Here is a 22,501-nt window from a genome sequence, read left to right as displayed (position 1 = left end):
AGTTTTACAGCTATATCAGAAAATGAATGATTGGTTATTTCATTTACCAAAGGTAAGTGAAGCAGATATTTATTAAGCCATTGGGAGGTGAACTATCTCCAATTCAAAAGGTTAATCATTAATATTTGGAGGATTTTCTTGCCATGTTGTATTAGGAGGAGAATATCACCACTCAGACATTTAAATTGTTTTATTTAACTAAACCAACAACGTTACATATTCTGGACTTTTTTCTTATATAATATTTTAACAAAAGAAGCATATGAATTTTTGAATTTAGTTAAACATTCAAATTTTTTAAAATCAATTTTTAAAAAATTGTTTTAACTAAAATAGTTAAATATTAAAAAAAATAATTAAACTGACTATGTCAACATGAGAAGTTTAAAATATTAGCTTCTGCAGCTAACTCAGTCATCTTCACCTTTGTTTTCCTGTTTGTTCATAATCTGGGAAAGGAAAACAAGCTTTCCTGCTTTTTCAGGTTCCAAACAATTTCTCAAATTGGAATGAATTAGTCCAAAGGAAGAAAATATCCTTTCCCACTGGCAGAAAAAGCTACTGCTGTTAAAAGTGAGTTTATCACTTCAACAGTCTCTGAATCCAAGTGCTTAAGTGACTTCCACCAATTCACTGGGGTGACTTTCTTTAAAGCATCATCAGCAAACTTATATTTCTTGAATGGTTCTTATTCCCAAACTGGGTCTCTCTTACAGCCTGTTGCCATTATATGTTTTCCCTTCTAGTGAGAAAATGGTGTAGATCTCAAAACAAGAAGGCCACACTCAGAAAGACCTCAAGACTTCTGGAATATGCTGCTCAAACAGTTTCACTTTTGTTTCTACTGTCCCTCCCTTCTCACATTTATCTCCAGACTTCTTCTCCTTGCCCAGATCTATTCCGCCCCCCAACAATCTTCTATTCACTGAACTTTTTGAAACTTAGAGAGAGAGGTAAGGGATTGACTCTGTGTATGCAAATTTTCAGAGGGACAATAGGGTTCAGGTCTTTTATTTCTTACCAGTTATTTGTTGTTTGTTTAAAAACATTTTTGCTGCTAACAAGCATGTTATCTCTGGAGATACAAATCCACAGTTTGAGAACTGCAAAACTAAGCATCTTTGATGGTATCTTCTAGACTGAGCACTAAGTCCTACTAGGTAGATAGAAAGATTAACCTAAATAATCTATACAGAAGCCCCTCGAATCCCATACGATTGGGTCCCTAATCCAAGAACTATTGGAACTCATTTACAAAACTTTTCTTAAACATGACATGAATATATTGCCTATACTATAGAATTAGAATTTGTAATCCCTATTCCATGATGAGATATCTTTGAGCTATAATATATATTAATTAAAACTATCTTTAGATAGGTTTTTTCCCTCAAAAAGCAGTTTGTCAACAAAATTCAATTTAAATAAAAAAAATCTGATTTTTTTTTTTAATCATTGATTTTTATCCACCCTGGTAGCATCACAGAACCAAGGTCTGGGGAAGGATTGGCAGTGGCTTCCTGGCTGAGAGAGTTGGTGAAGGCTCCTAGGAAGGGTGGGTGCTTTCACACATGCATGCACATTTCAATTTAATTATAGGTTCTTGCTTTCCCCTAATCTTCTGTATCATAATTTAGAACTGGATATCTACTCATTGCACACTACAAAAGTCCCTTTGGACCGTTACATAAATAACAGACAGTCACAGAGGCAGGGCTCTAATCTGTGGCAAAAGTGGCTTAAAACATTAAGGGCCATGTCCTTAGCTGTGGCTGATGAGCACTTGGTGCAGCTGGGTATGAGGCACTAAAGTGTCCGTGCTGCCCAATTTTGAGTCTACTCTGAGTGGGCTGATCTCCTGACCAGATGTCCCAAAGGCCTGTTTTGGCAACTGGGTTGCAAAAATCCTTTATCAGATTTAACATTTTTAGAAAATGCTAAAAATGAGGAAGTATAAATGATTGTGCAGATTGTTAAAAGAAGAAACATAAGAGAAGAACAATAGTAAGAGACTCAGAAAGATAATAGGAGACCAAAGATAAGCAAGAGACAGAGAAGGCCGGGCGGAGGGGAGGGGGGGAACCTCATGAAAAAAGCCCTGTGCATCTCCCTGAGGATTAGAAGAGGCAATGGTAACAGTGAAGATGTCATCTTTCCCTAAAGAGATCGGAACTTGGAATAGGTCTAGTACAAGATATCCATGGAACTTAATGTGTAGGCCCTAATTATGTTCAGTGTTTTAAATCTAAGCAGGATGGGAACAATTTTCAGACGTGATTGCATAAATTATGCTTGCACATCCTATATTTGCATGTACAGATGGTCACATAGGCATGCAAAATAGGCAATTGTGTGTTTAAATTAGATTCTTCTTCTCTTCCACCAGAAAAAACCACTGTTTTAATGAAATGGAAATGGCACACACAAGTCGATACAGGCATATGGGCCAGGCCTTCAGTTGATGTAAGTCTTCAAAGCAGCTATATTGATTACACCAGTTGAGGATCTGGCCTTGTCTTTCCAGTATTGAGCCCCACATACACACAGATTGAGGCTCTTTACCCCGAAGTACAGAAAATAGTTTCATATCACAAATACTTGGGAGATAGAGGTTCAATTTTCTCTCTAGGTTCCTGTCTCACAGATATGTTTGCTCCCCCTGGATATTGGAACAGTAGATAGAGCTTCAGCAAGAACAGGAAAACATAAAAAGGCAATTAAAGGAAATAAGAAGATGAGAATATACATAATCCATACTAGTTTCAAATAAAGCATCAGATCAAGAGCAAGGGCCCCAATTGTTGATTTATTTGTGTTTTGTTCTTTCAGATGTGTGATAGTCCTAGTCAATCTGAAGAGTATGTTGAAATAGGTGTGCACAAACCTTACATTACTAAGGCCTGCACTGGTAACTTGCCAGAGTCCTGATTGCAACACCTAATTTATGCAGACTTGAATATTTAATTTAAAAAACAAAATAAAAAGATAACCATGATTATTGTTTGTACTTGAGCTCTGCTGTGCTGCTGATCATGTTTGCCCTCAATTTGTAGTGACCTGTAGAAAGAAACTGCTGGATAACATAGGACATATTTGGCTCCAATGTTGCATTGTGCGAACCCCCAAGTAGGACATATGTACTGTTTCTGAGATTCATAGATTAAAGATTTCCTTTCACTCAGGATGTGCTCTTATTAGGCAGACTACATTCTCCAGGTGTTAGGCACCCTTCAGTATTGATTCCCTAATACGTATTCAGTCAGGTCCTACTCAAATGTTTAATCCATTTTCTTTTTGCCAGACTGCCTTTTGATTTCCAGAACTTCAGTTTGAGGGAATGTTACTGTGACAGGTTGGACCTCCCCTTTCTGGGATGCCACCTGATTTATGAGGGTTTCACTGAGCCCCTCCTGCTCCACCAGTCTGGATTCCCTCTCCCTGTTTGGCTGCATTAGATTCTCCAGCCTCATGCAGCACACACACAGGTAGGGCCGCACCCAGCTACAGACAAACTGAAGTCATCTATATCTGTGTGAGAGGATTCACCCAGCACTCATATGCACACCCCTTTTGGAGAATAAATCCAAAATAATACTGTCTTGCACTATATAGAAAGATCTGCACAGCACAAACTCATAAAAATTCCCCCCTCCCTCAATGTAAAGAGAGATATGCACAACTTCTTGCCCCCCCAGTTAGAAATTGCACAAACTGGGTTTAATAATAAATTTATTAATTATAAAAGGTAGATTAAGTTATTATAAGAGCTAGCAAACAGAACAAAGCAAATTACTGAGCAAATAAAACAAAACACACAAACTAAGCTTGATTCACTAAAAAAACAGGTTGCAAAATGTAATTTCTCACCCTAAATGTTGAATTAGGCAGTATCAGGGCTGGCTCCAGGCCCCAGCATGGCAAGCGCATGCTTGGGGTGGCATGCCGCAGGGGGCGCTCTGCCGGTTGCTGGGAGGGCGGCAGGCAGCTCCAGTGGGAGGTCCACTGGAGCCGCGGGACCGGCGAGCGGCAGAGCGCCCCCCGTGGCGTGCCGCTGTGCTTGGGGTGGCGAAATGGCTACAGCCAGCTCTGGGCAGGATGTAGAGTTTCTGTAGCTCAGATTCCAGTTATTTCTTCTTACAGACTGGACCCCATCTCAGTCTGGACTCACCCTCACCTTTCCCTTCAGGTTGGTTCCTTTGTCCCTTCAGGTACTTTCAGCAGTCTTTCTTCTTGGGTAGGCAGTGGAGGAGAGTCCAGATTAACACCCTCCCCAGCCTTAAAAAGGATCTTCCTAAGGCAGGAAACCTTTGTTTGATCCCCATCCCCTACAAAGGAAAAGTACCAGCAGGTCCAAGGTGCTATTTTGTATGAAATGATCTTATCACCTGACCTGGTAGTGTCACAGCTATGTCTCAGGAAGCCTCTCAGGAAGAAGAGAGATCAGTAATCTTCACAGTTTTATTGTTTCTTCCGAACGGCCCATCAAGGCTGTGATGGCCGGTTTTCTGGCGGGTATCTTGCAAATATACACACATAGTCAATATTCCTAACTTTAGATACAGAAATGATACATGCATACAAATTGGATAATCACATTCAGTAAATCATAACCTTTCCAATGGTACCTTACATGAGCCATTTTGCATGAAATATATCCTAGTTATGCCAGATGCATATCATACCCATATTTCTATGAAAAATATGGGGTGTAACATCACAGTTCCCATAGACAATGGACAAAAAAATGAGAGGAGGAACATTTCAGACAACAGGGTAGGATATTGTTACAAAAACAGCTCATCATAGGAGAGTAGCATGGTATAATAATTGTGTATACAATCAGTTAATTTAGTTACTTATTCTTGGGGTTCAGAACCCCTGTTCTGCCCTTGGGATGTCTGGATCCTGTTTGTCTCCCATGAACAGATGAGCCACCATGGTGTAGATCCTGTGATTTTTGTGCAGGTCTGTCACACACTGCTATTCAACAGAGTAGTAGTATATAATAAAAACATATCATGGTCACTCTGGTGCTGGTCGTGTCAGTAGAGAATTTCTCCCCTGAACCCAGCTACATGTACCCTTTTGATCACAAACATATTAAATTAATTTATTGTCTTAAATTTCTCAGCTGGTTGATTTTCAACATTTTCTTTATGTTTAAACAAATTCCAACTTTGGGCCAAATTAATCAAAACTAGTGAAGAGAAGTGCAAAGCACCTCCCAGGGTTGCCCTTGCACTAGCCAAGTCATTGTGTATGTACTCTTTTTTTGTTACTACCTGTAGTGGGCAGGACAACAAACACAGCTTACTCATTTCCCATATTTAAAATGCAAAGGTTAGAGTCCCTGGACAACACACTATTGTGGACAGTATTTCACACTAAATATTAATGATGGGTCATAGTCATAAAAAACACACACAGAATTAAGAATTCATCAGGTCCTTAGCTGAGACAGTCATTACAAATGAATGAGGAGTACTTGTGGCACCTTAGAGACTAACAAATTTATTTGGACATAAGCTTTCATGGGCTAAAACCCACTTCACTGGATGCATGCAGTGGAAAATACGGTAGAAAGATATCTATATATAGATATAGATATAGATATATACACATATATATATACACATATATATATATATACATATATATATATATCCCATCTACTATATAGAGAACATGAAAAAATGGGTGTTGCCATACCAACTATACCGAGACTAATCAATTAAGGTGGGCTATTATCAGCAGGAGAAAAAAACTTTTGTAGTGATAATCAGGATGGCCCATTTCCAACAGTTGACAAGAAAGTGTGAGTAACAGTAAGGGAAAAAATTAGAATGGGAAAATAGTTTTACTTTGTGTAATGTTACAAATGATGCACATATATAGACAGTGCTCTTTATATCCTAACTTTCATAGGCTATATTATTGACTTCTATAAGCTTGAGAAAAATTCCCACACTTAAGCAGTGTTAAATGTCATTATATTTCCTTAGAGGAGTACACTTGGAATTTCACACCTCATTAATGTGCCTGCTAAATCTAAGTGTCTCAATAAATAAAATAGTGGAACAATGGTAGAACCATACAATTCTGATGAAGAAAAGTCAGTTCTTTTCTGGGCTGAATTCCTGGAAGATGTCTTCGTGCCACTGGCTGTTCTGCTAAAAACCCATCCTTAGTGCTTGGAGGGCTAGAGTAAGGCTCTGGGGGTCTGCAGATGGATTTGTTCCCTTGATGGTAGATGGGTTTGTGTCCTCAGGGAACTGCTCTGTGCCCTCGGAATCCTGGACTCCTTGGCTGAATCATTATAGTGTTGTCTGTAACTCCCAGGATGTCTGGATCTTCCTAGCTCTCTAGTTACTTCCATTCTGGAATCTGTCCTGCTGTTCCAAATAGCAACATGCTCTGTGTACAGCAGTTAGCTGCCTGACTGGTTCTGCGTCACCAAAGGCTCCTTATATAATGATGCCTCCTCTGAGTCAGTGCCCAAATTCAGAAAGGGAAGGGGAGGAAACAATTGAGCAGCTGCTGCATTGCGAGCTGTCTCCCTGCTTCCTTAACTTCCCATCATCTAACAACACAGCTTTGGTGTATGGGAAATAATGCTTTTCTTTTAGGTGGGCTATCCACAGATATGTCACCTCTTTGGAAAGTAGCAGTTGTTTCCATCTCTGTGTCTCAATTTTTTTCCTGGGTGGTAGAGGGGGCAGCTTTAATCTCTTCTGGGATTTAGGGCTTGTCTACATGTAGAGCACTGCTGAGGTGCAGCTGCACCGCTCTAGCGCTTAGTGAAGACACTACCTACGATACAGCAGTGTAGAGCTGCGTCCATTGGCATAGATACTCCACCTCCGCGAGAGGCAGTAGCTATGTTCCCAGGAGAAGCCCTCCCATCGATATAGCACTGTCTAAGCCAAGGATTAGGTCAGTATAACTGTGTCACTCAGGGGTATGGAAAATCCACATTCTTGAGCAACATAGTTATACTGACTTAAGTTTGTGGTATAGACCAGGGCTCAGTAGGAGTTCCAGCTGCAGGAACCACAGCACAGAACAGAATGACTACATCTACTCTCTGGCCGAACCCACTGCTGCTAAGACCTCCCACTTTTCAGCCTCTGCTGTCCCCTTACAGCTGCCATATAAGTAGTTTCTATATCTCTTAGGTATTACATAGCCCCCATCACCATACTAACGGAGCACATCACAGCCTTTAATATATTTATCCTCACAACACTCCTGTGAGGTGGGGAAGTTCTGTGGTCCTCATTTTACAGATAGGGAATTGAAATACAGAGGCTAAGCAGGGAATCAAAGCAAGATCTCTCAAGCCCCAAGCTAGCATCCTAACCACCAACCATCCTTCCCCTCTAGAGTCAATTTGTCCTGCTGCAGTGTAGTTCTCTGCCTTATTTTCTGCCATAGATGACCTATCTTATGCTGGCCCACACAGGCATAAAATCTTCCACCAAGATGTGCACATACACTAATCTGGCCTTTTGTCTCTATCATAATGTTCTTCATTTAAATACAAGATTTAAATTGAGTAACCAGATAGCAAGTGTGGAAAAATTGGGACAGGCGATGGCGCATAATAAGTGCCGATATAAGATTAAAGCCCCAAATACTGGGACTGTCCCTTAAAATCAGGACATCTGATCACCCTAGCTTTACAGGATGCAGATCCTGCAACTCTTGTGACTGGAGTGAGTAAGGGATACAGGATCAGACATAGTTTCACTCTTAAGATTTGCCTTGCTGGGCCTAAAATTCAATCTATTTTTTAAAATGTTCCAGTCCAAAAGGTCTTATTTTAAGGACTATAAGCATATATTTCTCCTCTTGCTAATCCTTGCTTCAGTGGGAAATAAAAAACCAGCACATAAGTGCTTGACTTTTCACTGTGACCTATTGTGTCTCACAGCCATCTGTGTTTACAGTAAGAACTCACCCACATGTGTTGGTCTGTAAGCTGTACTGAAAAATCAAAGCATTTTATCTGTTTCCCACTCCAGCGGCAGAGATCGGTTGCATCTTAGGTATAAATGTCTATGTAGCTCACATTTTGAGTCTAATGAACTTGGCAGTATCCTCTGAGCAAACATTTCAAACCCTTCTTTGCATTATTTGTAGTGGAAAGTATGCTACTAAGGGAGTATTAATTAGCTGATTCAAATACCTTTTGTTGCACCAGCAAGATTACATAATCAAACTATGAATAGCCAGGCAAAAAGCAAGTGTAAAAATAAGCAAAATCATGAATTCCTTTAATGTATAAAGTGATATGTTCCTATACTGGCGATCAGTGCCTCTCTATTTCTCTATTTTTGTCTCTTTCTCTGCTGATTCCCAAGTTATCAGAAGATAGCCTTTGTGACTGTGGAAAATAAATCCTCTAAGCTTGTTCCAAGTACAAATAATATTTTTGCTGGACCATCAATCTGTATGAATTTATAGCTAATATAAAATAAACAAAATAAGGCATTCTCTTTGGCATAATATGAAATTGGAATTCATCATTTAAAAAAAAAGAGGACATGAAAAGGAAGAAAAACAGGAGTACATTAGCGAAGCATATTTGACTCAGCTACTCATACCAAGATCTAGGTCTCTATGACAATTAAAGACCTAGTTGAGCATCCATGTATGTAGAAAATGTATAGGGAAGAACTGTTATAGAGGCTGTGCAAGAAAAGAACATTAAAGACAGACCCAGCAGAAAAATTTCATAAGTGTCTCAACAGAAACTAGGACATTGATACTTGCTTTAGCTAATACGTAGAACAAATACAATCACCTTTAAAGTTCTAATTCTATTTATCTAGGACTCGGACAGCTTCTAACACATTTCTGGTTAAGTTCCAATTAGGAATGTGGGAAAACTTCCATTTTGAAACATGATGCTGGCAAAACTTCCCCAAACTTGTCAAGATTCAGTGAACTGGGACAAGACTTGGGGCTTGTCTACACTACTGCATGGGGTAGATCTAGAGTGATCAGATAGCAAGTGTAAAAAATCGGGACAGGGGGTGGGGGGTAATAGGCACCTATATAAGAAAAAGCCCCAAATATCAGGACTGTCCCTATAAAATCGGGACATCTGGTCACCCTAGTTCGATCTAAGATATGCAATTTCAACTACTTAAATAGCATACCTGAAGTCAACGTACTTAGATCTACTTACTGCGATGTCTTCACTGCGGTAAGTCAGCAGCTCCTCTCCATGGATCACCACCTTGTAGTGGTGGAGAGGCTTGCGTGTCTCAATGATCCCGAGAGCGATGCTGCCTGGAGTCATGTACTCCCTTAGGGTCACCCATGGCAGAACAGTCAAGGGTGACGTTCCAGACAAAGTGTAATCCAAGAAGTCCCTAACAGCAGAGCAGACAGAGAATAACTGCACAATGGAGGTGAAACTGTTGCATAATTATACAACGGCTGTGAAGGTGGATGAAGGCTGCAGCAAATAGAGGATTTCCAGTCATGGTGTCCATGCCATTGTTAAAGTCCTCTATCTATCAAGGGTGCTGTGGTGACTGTTGTGCACCAGTCTCCCCACTTTAAAAGATGTCCTGCACAGGCATCTTCCGGTTTTCAGGACAATAACATTTGCACAAGTCAAAAGTCGGGTGATGATCAGTGAGTGGTAATGAGAACAGGACAGTGAAATCCAGAAGTTCCTAGTCACAAACCTACACACAGGCAGTGAGTGTGTGATACAGTCATCTTGCTCGAGGATTGAGGTGGGTCGAGCATCTCGGCAGTTGCACCCACGACCGAGCAGTCCTTTTTAAGATCCACTCTGCTCACCTCACATGGGGAGAAGGTCAGAAAAGGTACTCTAAAAATAGTCTTGCCTCTGTTTCTCCTGGCTGGATAGCCACATCCAGCGGGATGACCATCTTAGCGGTTGAAAATGTGAGAAACTTTTCAACTTTGGAACTTGGAACATACGTACCCTGATGGACAACTCAAACAGCAACCAACCAGAGTGGCGTACAGCCATTATTGCTTGTGAATTGAGTCGGTTTAACATCGATATTGCTGTTTTGTCTGAAACTAGAAGAGCTTATAAAGGACAGATGAGGGAGGAGAAAGGAAGATACACCTACTTCTGGAAGGGAAAATCTATAGATGAACCCTGATTGCTTGGAGTGGGCTTTGCTATTAAGAACAAGATCGTAAGGTGCCTCTCTGAGGAACCAGTTGGTATCAATGAGCGATTTATGACACTCCGAGTGAGGCTCAGCAAAAATCAACAGACAACTATTGTGAGTACCTATGCGCCAACACTGGATGCCAATCAGAATGTAAAGGAAGATTTTTATTCTTAGTTTGAAACCATTTTATCAGAGACCCCTGCAACAGACAAGATCATCCTTCTAGGGAATTTCAATGCATGCTTTGGATGAGACTCAGACCTGTGGAAAGGAACAATTGGGAAAGAAGGAGTTGGTAAAAGTAATTCAAATGGAATTCAGTTCCTGATCAAGTGTGCTGAACCTGAACTTATTATTACGAACACCCTTTTCCGACAAAAGGAAAAGTTCAAAACATCTTGGAAACGCCCATGGTCAATGCATCTCCTCGACTTACATCATAGTTCGTACCCGAGATCGTAGTGATGTACTTCTCACAAGAGCAATGACAAGTGCTGATAACTGTTGGACTGATCATCGCCTTATTCGGTCCATAATAAAAAGTAAGATCGCTCCCAAATGGAGGCTGCAAAAGAAGCAGATAAGACCCAAACTAAAGATTCAAAATTTGAGGGGCCCTATTAAGTGTGACCACTTCCAAGCAGTCTTAGAAGAAAAGCTCCCTTCAGAGTTTCCAGAAGAAATTGAGGAACATTGGAGCCAGTTGAAAGCAGTAATCATCAATGCCTTTGAGGAAACCATAGGCTACCACATTAGAAAAAATCAGGACTAGTTTGATGAGAATGATGCTGAAATTGAGTAACTCATCAATGAGAAGAGAATGGCATTTTATGCTTGGCAGAATGACATAAATTGTAATATAAAGAGAGAAGTCCATGCCAAGGTGAGGGTGGAAGTACAACTTACAACCAGAGAACTTAAGAACAAATGGTGGACTGAGAAAGTGCAAGAACTCCAACATCTCGCGGATATCCACAATACATGTGGTATCTTTAGTGCCATCAAGGCTGTTTATGGGCCAGTTTGTCATGGTCTGAATCCTCTTCGCTCTAAGGACGGAACCACACTTCTGAAGGACAACAAAGCCATCAATTCTCACTGGAAAGAACATTTTGAAGATCTCCTTAACTGTAATTCTGTGGTTGTAGATGAAGTCCTTGAGCAAATCCCTCAACAACCATTTAGGAACGAGCTCAGAAACCCTCCCAATTTGTATGAGGTGCACAATGCCACCATGCAGATGAGGAACAACAAGGCAGCAGGTCTAAATGGGATCCCCACTGAAATCTTCAAAAATGGTGGACTAGAGCTAATTTGGCAGCTTTACCTGCTTATCCTTAAAATCTGGATAAAGGAGAAGATACCCAGTGAAATGAGGGATTCCTTGATTGTCACCCTCTTCAAGAAAAGGGATAAAGTAGTTTATGGAAATTATTGTAATAGAACTTGTGGTTGAAAGATTGGGCTTATTAACCACCTGAGGACCCATAAATCCCATGGAAGATGATCATACTTGGTAACGAGTGATCGCCTATCATCATCAAGTTGACAGCTGACGCTCTTCGTTCTGGTGGAGTACTGGAGTTGATGGGAGGGCACTCAGAAGTCAATTTATCACGTCTATACTAGATTCGATAAATTGACCCCGCCGATCCGGCTGGTAGTGTAGACAAGCCCTTGGTCTAATCTGTCTCACCATCACCACAACAGTTGAAGCTGACAGGAAGATAAGTGGGGATAGAAGCAGCATGGAAGGTCTTAGAAGGTCTGAAGAGGAAAGTGGTTGTGTTTAAGAGGGAATGGAAGGGTCTCACAAGACACATGGGCACAGAGATACTGCTATAAGAAGGGGTTCGAAGTTCACTCAAGTTTCCATACAAAACAGACAAGTTTCACAGGTTAGCACCAGTTTCATTTGGAATTTTTGTTCACAAGAAGCTGAAATTGCAACTAGAACTCAAAGAACAGGAGAGTTTGTGATTTGTTAACTCTTGCCAGTTGAAGTCCCTCGTTTTGATTCATAGACGTAGACGTTGACTCCATGAGTACTCCGGGGCTGGAGCACCTCTTTGGTGCACAAGTGTAGAACTGATGAATGAAATTGTTTTTAATTGTTCACTTTATTAATGTAACTTCATAAATAAAGTTTTACGAATGAAACAACGTTCAATCATAAAACCGGTCACCCCAATAACTGGCTAATTGACAATAAAAATGCTTGTTCAGAGCCATAGCTGTTCAGTCAGCTGCCTTTGTAAGTTTCACTATCAGTCCAATTCCTGCTTAAATCACTGAGACTTGCAGTGTTTCAGTATTGTAACTTCTATTCACCATTTATTACACTTGCCTACCTTGTAACTTCTGTTTACTGTTCGCCATCCACTACACTTGTCTATACTGTAACTTCTGTTCACCATTTATTACATTTGTCTACGTTGTAACTTCTGTTTACTGTATGCCATCCACTACACTTGTCTATATTGTAACTTCTGTTCACTGTTTACCATATTGTAATTCAAACCCCATTTTAAAACGCTCACTCCATTTTGTAAAAGCTTCCTCCAACTTTCATTTTTGCAAATCCTGCTGTACTCTTATTAGTTTAGTTTAGATGTGTGACTGAGATATGTATGGATGATGGAATCAACCTCCAGCCCCAGCCTGTCCTGATGAAATAGACTTCGAACACCACTGGCTGAAGATGCAGACAAGAGCCCTAACAAAGTAAGAAGAGTCCACCCTAAAAAGAAAAGGTACAATAGAAGGAAGATCAAAGCCAGGACCCAGGCTGAAAGTCACACCTGCAATTGACGGGTGATCAATCACCAAACCCAGAGGCAGCGTGACACAGCAAGACCTATAGACTCCGGATTCAAACTAAAGCCTACAAAAAGGATGGGTGAAATGGAACACTTTGGAGGGTAACATTCTGCTGCCAACATGAAAGGGTATTGGTGCATGCCCAACAGAGACCCAGCTCATCCTTGTGCCCGGCTTTCCTGGCCAGGTAGCCACCACAAGCTACGAATACAAGCTGCAAAATCAAGCCATGAACTCAAGCTATGTTCAGGACTGGTAACTATGCAGCAGCTGCAGAATATCTAATGGATGTGTGTGTGTGTGAGAATGTGTGTGTGTGTGTGAATAGGTATTAGGTATAATGTGTGTGTATAAGGATTAAGATATTAGTTATTGGTCTTAAATCAAATTGTTATCATAATAAATGTGGCATCTTTGTCTTCCCCCCTGAAAAGATCCTGTGTAGTTTTGCCTGTATAACTCAAGGAGCCCTGGTGAAGCACAGCTCTGGGCAGGGCGGCTCCAGGTTGCCCACCACTGCCTTTAAGTATGTAAAGTGCTCAGATACTATGGTCACAAGGACCACAGGAAACCATATACATAAAATAAACAGTATTTAAGATACCCATGTGTCATAAACAGATAGCTAAGGGTTAATGTCTCTTTCACCTGAAAAAGTAACCTGAAGCACCTGACCAGAGGACCAATCAGGAAACAGGAGTTTTTTCAACTCTGGGTGGAGGGAAGTTTGTGTCTGAGTTCTTTGTTTTCTGCCTGTATGCTCTCTCGGATGAGGAGTGATTTCTATTTCCTGCTTTCTAATCTTCTGTTTCCCAGTTGTGAGTACAAAAGATCAGATAGGATTTATATGTTTTTTTTGTATTTACATGTCTATAGTTGCTGGAGTGCTTTGAATTGTATTCTTTTGAATAAGGCTGTTTATTCATATTTCTTTTAAGCAATTGACCCTATATTTGTCACCTTAATACAGAGAGACCATTTGTATGTATTTTTCTTTCTTTTTTATATAAAGCTTTCTTTTAAGAGCTGTTGGAGTTTTTCTTTAGTGAGGAACTCCAGGGAATTGGGTCTGCATCTCACCAGGGAATTGGTGGGAGGAAGAAGTCAGGGGAAAACCGGTGTATGTTAGATGTACTAGCCTGACTTTGCATTCACTCTGGGTGAGGGGGGAAGAGAGATTGACTCTCGGTAATTCTGTTCTCCAGGCTGGGAACGGGGAGGGTGGAATCCCTCTGTTTAGATTCATGTAGGTTGCTTCTGTGTATCTCTCCAGGAACACCTGGGGGGGGGGGGGAAGGGAAAAGTTTATTTCCCTTTGTTGTGAGACTCAAGGGATTTGGGTCTTGGGGTCCCCAGGGAAGGTTTTTTGGGGGACCAGAGTGCTCCAAAACACTCTAATTTTTTGGGTGGTGGCAGCAGTACCAGGTCCAAGCTGGTAACTAAGCTTGGAGGTTTTTCATGCTAACCCCCACATTTTGGACGCTAAGGTCCAAATCTGGGACTAGGTTATTGACACCATGGATTTGGGAGAGATGGGAGGGGGTGCAGTAGGGTTTTCCAAAAGAGTGCAGTTCTATGGAGGCTATATATTAAGGGTACTTCAGTTAGTGTAACTAAACTAATATATTTCTGAGTGTGAAATATCGTGTGCTGTTACTAATTTGTCCTAAATAATCACAAGATGTGAATGTCTTGTGGATGTTCATCCTGAGTTAATGCCATTTAAAAATTAAAGGAAGTTATTTAGTATAAATTGGAATGGAAATGCTCTCTGGCATGTGGAATTACTGGACTATTTCTGTCACAATACTTTCTTGAAAACTTTGAAAGAGAGCAGAAAATTAACATAGAAGTAACTTTGATAAGATGCTAAAATGCTTTCCATGTCTGTCAGCTGGATAACATTTCTGAGCATCCCTGACTGATTGATTTGCAAGGTACTAATAGGCAATATTATGCAAATATACATTCATTCCAGGCTCCCTTTGCCTCATCACAGCAGAGACTATGTGCCCTATCTTCTTACAAAGTCTGCTGTGCTCCATTAAGAACTTAAGAACATAAGAACAGCCATACTGGGTCAGACCAAAGGTCCATCTAGCCCAGTATTCTGTCTTCTGACAGTGGCCAATGCCAGGTGCCCAGAGGGAATGAACAGAACAGGTAATCATCAAGTGATCCCTGTTGCCCATTTCCAGCTTCTGGGAAACAGGGTAGGAACACCATCCTTTCTCATCTAATAGCCATTGATAGAGCTATCCTTCATGAACTTATCTAGTTCTTTTTTGTACCCTGTTATAGTCTTGGTCTTCACAACATCCTCTGGCAAGGAGTTCCACAGGTTGATTGTGCATTGTGTGAAAAAATACTTCCTTTTGTTTGTTTTAAACCTGCTGCCTATTAATTTCATTTGGTGACACGTAGTTCATGTGTTATGAGAAGAAGTAAATAACACTTCCTTATTTACTTTCTCCACATCAGTCATGATTTTATAGACCTCTATCATATCTCCCCTTCGTCATCTCTTTTCCAAGATGAAAAGTCCCAGTCTTATTAATCTCTCCTCATGCGGAAGCTCTTCCATACCCCTAATAATTTTTATTGCTCTTTTCTGAACCTTTTCCAATTCTAATATATCTTTTTTGGGCTGGGGCAACCACATCTGCATGCAGTATTCAAGATACCCCCCGACCGACATAAGTTTCACCAACAAAAATGTCGGTGTGGACAGTGCTGTTAGCGGAAGACGTTCTTCTACTGACATAGCTACTGCTACTTATTGGGGGTGGTTTAATTGTGCTGACAGGAGTTCAAAAAAGGAGCATAGGTCCATCAGTGGCTATTAGTCAAGATGGTGAGGAATGCAATCCCATGTTCTGGGTGTCCCTAAATCTGTGACTGCCAAATGCTTGGATGGCAGGGGATGGATCACTTGTTAATTGCCCTGTTCTGTTCATTCCTTCTGAAGTATCTGGCACTAACCACTGTCAGAAGACAGAATGCTGGGCTAGCTAGACCATGGTCTAACCCAGTATGGTCATTCTTATGTTCTCATTTAACTTTATTGAATTAAGTGAAACCTTATTGAATTAGGATTCATGTCTTTGTGGTAAAGTGTATTAAAAATGCAACTGTGTATGTGCTGTGGATTTGCATGCACCTTCTCTCGCATGGAAGGGGGACATTTATGAACCTCCTCTGTTTTCAGCCTTTGAAGCCACCCTTTTGGGGAGATATGCATGTACTAGTTCCAACTGGATTCTCCAGAGACCAACAGGCAAAGAAAATACTGTGGATGTTTTAAACTGACACAAGGCCTTCTTCCTGATACAGCAAATGGACAGGAATCCTGGTCCAGGGAGGACCACGCTTCTTATGGGGAAAGGGCTTGGGCTACTGAGGCCTCATAAGATTGTGTGCTTGTTCTGAGTTGAAGCTTGTAACCGCAAAAGAAACCACTTGGGTGGAGTGGTGCCTGGTAAGCTTATTAGAATGCATGTAGGTTCTTTTATGGTTTTTAATATGTTTAATATGTTTAGTGCTTTTTACCTTGCAGATAAAGTCAGCTTGCTTAGAAAGAACTGTGTGGTAACTTTAATCTGTAACAATCACACTGTTATCAGACTCTGAAAATTAAGAGAAAGCAAGCAGGTCTGTTTAGGCAGAGTATCTTTGCTGAGCAATACACAGTGAAGGCAGGGAACTGTTTAGCCTGGGAATACCCCAGTCAGAAGGGAGAGAAATGCATGTCTCTGTCCAGAAAGGCAACAGCTTAGAGGACATGGAAGCAGATAGTAGGCACCCTAGCTAAACCACAGAAGGGAAATACAAGTATAGTTGCCCTGAACTGTGTATTTTCAAAGAAATTAGTATTTGAGTCTCTTCCACACATCCCCCCTCGACCTTTCTAGCTAATAAAGGGCTGGATATTAGCCCAAAGTTTCTATATATTTAAAACTCATGGAAAATTATTTGAATAGGTGATTTTAAAATAGGTTGTAATTAAGCAAAGTTATCAATGATTGTTGTTTATAGCTGTTAGAATTAGTCAGGGCTGGTACAACAGCTCAAGCCATTCTTAAGTAGAATCATTAATTCTGATGAAAGATTGGCGTGTGGGGAAATGTACACGTGCACCAAGAGTTTTCATTGGCAGATGATGTTATCATTTGTACAGATAGAGAACATGCATTGGATTGGCTCCATACCCTGGGATCTAAGTCACTGGGCTGTATCCTGTTCCCCTGCTGCAGTCTTGTATTGATGAGTCTTGTCAGAGGCTTCAGAGCACATATACTGCTATATTTCTCCAGTGGCAGAGTTTTCACTCTCTCCCACAAGGAGCATGTGATGGTATCAGGCGTGTCACCTCTTGTGAAAATGGTAACAAAATGATCTGGTAAGAGATGCTCCCATACATCCATTCTGCAGGATTTTCTTTGTTTACAAGAAGCTTATGTTTAATATATGTAAAATTTGAACAGAGAATTTTGGAACACTTAAAAAATTAATAATATCCTTCTGAAAAGAAACAGGCTTCCTAAAATATGAATTAAGAACCTATGGCAACAAATTCTCCATTTGTATACTATTGCCACCTGACTGACAACATGGAAGTTATATCCATAGAGATTAATGGTAATTCCATTATGGAAAGTAGAGCATTTTTTCATTTATGTGCAATTTTGGGTCTGTTTATTGTCTTGTTTGCATTCAGGCATTTTCATTCCTTCGTGATGTGGGAAACTGCGCAACCATCTGCCCAGATTACTCTGTTCAAAACATATTATATGAGAGAGGACAAAACCAAACCAGGAGGCAGAGATGAAATAGTTGTTTCCTCTCAAACATTTTATTTTTATTATTTTTACTTTTTGGAAGTGCTATACAGAAAATTCCCATCAGGTGATGTCAGCCTAGTTTTCCTCTTCTTTATTTCATTTTCTGTGGATACAAACAGTACAACAAGACAAGCACCGAACATACCTGAAAAGGATTTAGTGAAATAAATATGCTGTTTTAAAGATCTTGTCAACTCCACTCACTAGACAATTTGCAGATACATTTCTTCCTTTTATGAAGCTAATAAAAACATCACATGAGAAAGGCCAGTATTAGTTTCTAGTGGGAATCAAAGGGATTCTCATTCTCTGCTGCCTTTCCCTTTATGTAGTCTTTCATTCCTGTGCAGAATGGCACTTTACAACACTGAAACTTTCTCACTCAGGGGTGTGAAACCCTCCCCACTGAGCAGAGCAAGTTTCAGTGCTATAACATTGCAGTGTAGACAGTGCACCAGCGCTAGGAGAGCTCTAAAAAACCCACCTCCACGAGAGGCTTTCTTCCCAGCCACGGCAGTGCTTTAATATTGCCAGTGAAGACGTGCCCTTAGTGTTACACCCACTTTGCACAGCTGTAAATGACTACATAAGGTACGCAATAGTGGATGGTTCCACCATGTTACTAATTACATATTATGTCATTAAGTGAGAATGTAAATATATACCTGCTTTTCAAGCTGAGGGAATTTTACAAAGGTTAAGAGTAATTACAGTGGTCCACTTCACATTTGTTCATAATTTGTTTTCAGATCTTTTCAATTTCACATTCTCATGCACTAGCACAGTGAGGCAATGTTTGTCTTCCACGTCCCTAATGTCATGTTGACTGGTTTTTAAAAAATGGTGTCCTTTTAAAAAGAACTGTAAAATCATGTTTACTTTTTATATTTGTAGTTTTTCAATAACTGGTTGAAACAAACACTCAGAACATATATTCTTCTGGAGGTGTAATACTTTGGTTTCATCTTGGTTGTTGAGTAAGTGTGCAAATGCTGGGTGGCCTGTACTTTATAGCAGGTTGTAGAACTGATAAATGAAATTGTTTTTAATTGCTCACTTTATTAATGTAACTTCTGTTCACCATTCACTACACTTGCCCACACTGTAACTTCTGTTCCATATTGTAATTCAAACCCCATTTTAAAACACTCACTCCATTTTGTAAAAGCTCCCTCCAATCTTCATTTTTGCAAACCCTGCTGTAATCTTATTAGTTTAGTTTAGATGTGTGAATGAGGTATGTATGAATGACAGAATCAACCTCCAGCCCCAGCCTGTCCTGATGAGATAAAGTTCAAATACCAACGGCTGAAGACCTAGACAACAGCCCTAAACAGAGTAAGAAGCATCCACCCTAAAAAGAAAAGGACAACAGAACAAGAGAAGGAAGATCAAAGCCAGGTTCAAGGCTGAAAGTCACGCCTGCAATTGATGGGTGATCAATCTAAACCCAGAGGTATCCTTCCCTGCGGTGTGCTCAGGTGTTCCCCGACCCCCACTCCAAGCAGGCATCCAGCCCCACGGTGTGCTCAGGTGTTCCCCGACCCCCCCTCCAAGCAGGTATCCTTCCCCGCGGTGTGCTCAGGTGTTCCCCAACCCCCCCTCCAAGCAGGCATCCTGCCCCGCGGTGTGCTCAGGTGTTCCCCGTCCCCCACTCCAAGCAGGCATCCTGCCCCGCGGTGTGCTCCGGTGTTCCCCGACCCCCCCTCCAAGCAGGTATCCTTCCCCGAGGTGTGCTCAGGTGTTCCCCGACCTCCCCTCCAAGCAGGCATCCGGCCCCGCGGTGTGCTCCTGTGTTTCCCACCCCCCCCAGCACGTAGGCAGCCCCACGGTGTGCTCAGGTGTTCCCCGTCCCCCACTCCAAGCAGGCATCCTGCCCTGCGGTGTGCTCCGGTGTTCCCCGACCCCCCCTCCAAGCAGGTATCCTTCCCCGCGGTATGCTCAGGTGTTCCCTGACCTCCCCTCCAAGCAGGCATCCGGCCCCGCGGTGTGCTCCTGTGTTTCCCACCCCCCCCCAGCACGCAGGCAGCCCCACGGTGTGCTCAGGTGTTCCCCGTCCCCCACTCCAAGCAGGCATCCTGCCCCGCGGTGTGCTCCGGTGTTCCCCGACCCCCCCTCCAAGCAGGTATCCTTCCCCGCGGTGTGCTCTGGTGTTCCCCACCCACCCTCCAAGCAGGCATCCTGCCCCGCGGTGTGCTCTGGTGTTCCCCAACCACCCTCCGAGCAGGCATCCAGCACCACGTTCCCCCCCCCCAGTCAATTCCCACTCCCAAGGGGAAATCGGGGCAAAACCACTCATCCCATTGCTCGCCATGACTTAGCTTGCCTGCCCTCCCTGTGTTATGTGAGGTATGTGAGAAGGATGCTACCAAAAGTCTAAAAAGTCCTTCAAACTGTGATAATAAACAATGATGCCTCTGTGTATTACATGGTTCTATCTCTCTGTTTTCTAGGGATCTTGACTACTGCAGCCGTATCACCGGCCTCACGTAGGTTGCAGAACTTGAGACGGAATCCTAGGAAATCAAAAGAGGAATTGATCAAGTCTGTAATGAGCCACTACAACAGAGAAAGTAGGAAGACAGAATGGAGAGAGAAGACCTATGAATGGAGAAGCAGAGTACATGAGTGGAGAAAGACTGTACATGAATGGAGAAAGAGTGTACATGAATGGAGGCAAACAGAAAGCAGGAGAAAGGAATTATCTGCCAAAAAAACCACAAAGCAGATGATAAGCCTCCTGTCTCACCAAACTGAGTCTTTCGAGTCTCTTGTAGCCATGCAGACAAATATGTACCGTGGTAACCCACAGCCCTCCCAAAGCCCTCTTCCTTGTTCCCCAGTATTTCCACAAAACAACTTTCTCCAGCAGCCAGTTCCATATTATCCCCAGCTGCCCCCAACCCCTATAAGATCACCTACCAGCCCTGACAACTATAATTCTTACCCTGTTCACTCCACCCCCATTATTCTGCAGCATAGTAATGCTGAAGTGCAGCAGACAGTGAATATTGATCAAAATAGGACATATTAAAACCTGTAAATGTACAGTCCACCACCCCTACCCCCTTGCCTGTTATGTATTGTATATTGAATAAAGTTTTTTTTTCTATTTCTTTCACTACGTTTTATTGTTGCTGGAAGTGGTAAATATTACACAGCAAGGTAAAGCAAAGCACATCAAATGCATCAAACATTACTGTTGGCTCTCAGCATCAAATTGCTCCCTTAAAGCATCCCTAATCCTTGAAGCCCTTTCCTGGGCCTCCCTATTAGCCCTGCTCTCTGGCTGAGCAAACTCATCCTCCAGGCGTCGAACCTCGGAGGTCCATTCCTCACTGAATCTTTCACCCTTCCCTTCACAAATATTATGGAGGGTGCAGCACGCGGATATAACAGCGGTGATGCTGCTTTCCATCAAATCTAGCTTCCCATAAAGACAGCGCCAGCGAGCTTTCAAACGGCCAAAAGCACACTCCACAGTCATTCTGCACCAGCTCAGCCTGTAGTTGAACCAGTCCTTGCTCCTGTCAAGCTTCCCTGTATATGGTTTCATGAGCCATGGCATTAAGGGGTAAGCGGGGTCTCCAAGGATCACAGTGGGCATTTCGACGTCCCCTACTGTGATCTTGCGGTCTGGGAAAAAAGTCCCGGCCCTCAGCCTCCTGAACAGGGCACTGTTCCGAAATATGCGTGCATCGTGCACCTTTCCAGGCCATCCTGAGTAAATGTCAGTGAAATGCCCACGGTGATCCACAAGCGCTTGCAGAACCACGGAGAAATACCCCTTGCAATTAACATACTCTGATGCCAGGTGGGGTGGTGACAGAATAGGAATATGCGTCCCATCTATTGCCCCTCCACAGTTAGGGAACCCCATTTCTGCAAAGCCATCTACAATGTCCTGCACGTTCCCAAGAGTCACGGTTCTTCTTAGCAGGGTGTGATTAATAGCCCTGCAAACTGGCATCAGCACCATTCCAACGGTAGACTTTCCCACTCCAAACTGGCTCGCCACCGATCTGAAGCAGTCTGGAGTTGCCAGCTTCCAGATTGCAATAGCCACCCGCTTCTCCACAGGCAGGGCAGCTCTAAATCTCGTGTCCCTGCGCCGCAGGGTAGGGGCGAGCTCAGCACACAGTCCCATGAAAGTGGCTTTTCTCATCCGAAAGTTCTGCAGCCACTGCTCATCATCCCAGGATTGCAGGACGATTTGATCCCACCACTGAGTGCTGGTTTCCCGAGCCCAAACGCACCGGTCCACGGAGCTGAGCACGTCTGTTACTGCCACAAGCAATTTACTGTCTTCACAGTGAGGCGATTCAATATCATCGTCTGACTCCTCACTCTCACTGTCGCTCTCACTCTCATTTTGCAGCTGAAGGAATAGCTCCACTGCCAAGCGCGATGTGCGGGCAACATTCATCAATAAGGTCGTCAGCTGCTCAGGATCCATTTTTAAAAAAAAACGCAGAAAAAGCGCTGTACAATCACAATGCTGCCACACTGCTCCGAATGTGTACCAAAGCACCACGGGGCATTGGAACAGGAACAGGAAGTGGAAAGACAATCACACTTCCTTCCCCTTCCCACAAGCCACAGCGCCGAAATGGGACGAGGTGCTCTGTGGGATAGCCGCCCACAATGCACCACTCCCAACAGCGCTGCAGT

General features: G+C 42.3%; 1 long non-coding RNA gene across 1 annotated transcript; it reads right to left on the bottom strand.

The window, feature by feature from the left end:
- Positions 1-557: 557 nt before the first annotated feature.
- LOC115653790 lies at positions 558-22,501 on the bottom strand. The gene is made up of 3 exons (XR_004001007.1): positions 22,491-22,501; positions 16,355-16,361; positions 558-687 (listed from the first exon to the last, which is right to left on the bottom strand). It is a non-coding gene; the product is annotated as an uncharacterized LOC115653790 (long non-coding RNA).

Source organism: Gopherus evgoodei, chromosome 6 (genome assembly GCF_007399415.2).
Source record: "Gopherus evgoodei ecotype Sinaloan lineage chromosome 6, rGopEvg1_v1.p, whole genome shotgun sequence".
In the NCBI taxonomy this organism is placed as follows: Eukaryota; Metazoa; Chordata; order Testudines; family Testudinidae; genus Gopherus; species Gopherus evgoodei.
Note: the sequence above shows the minus strand (reverse complement) of the source record. Positions and strands in the feature narration are given on the sequence as shown.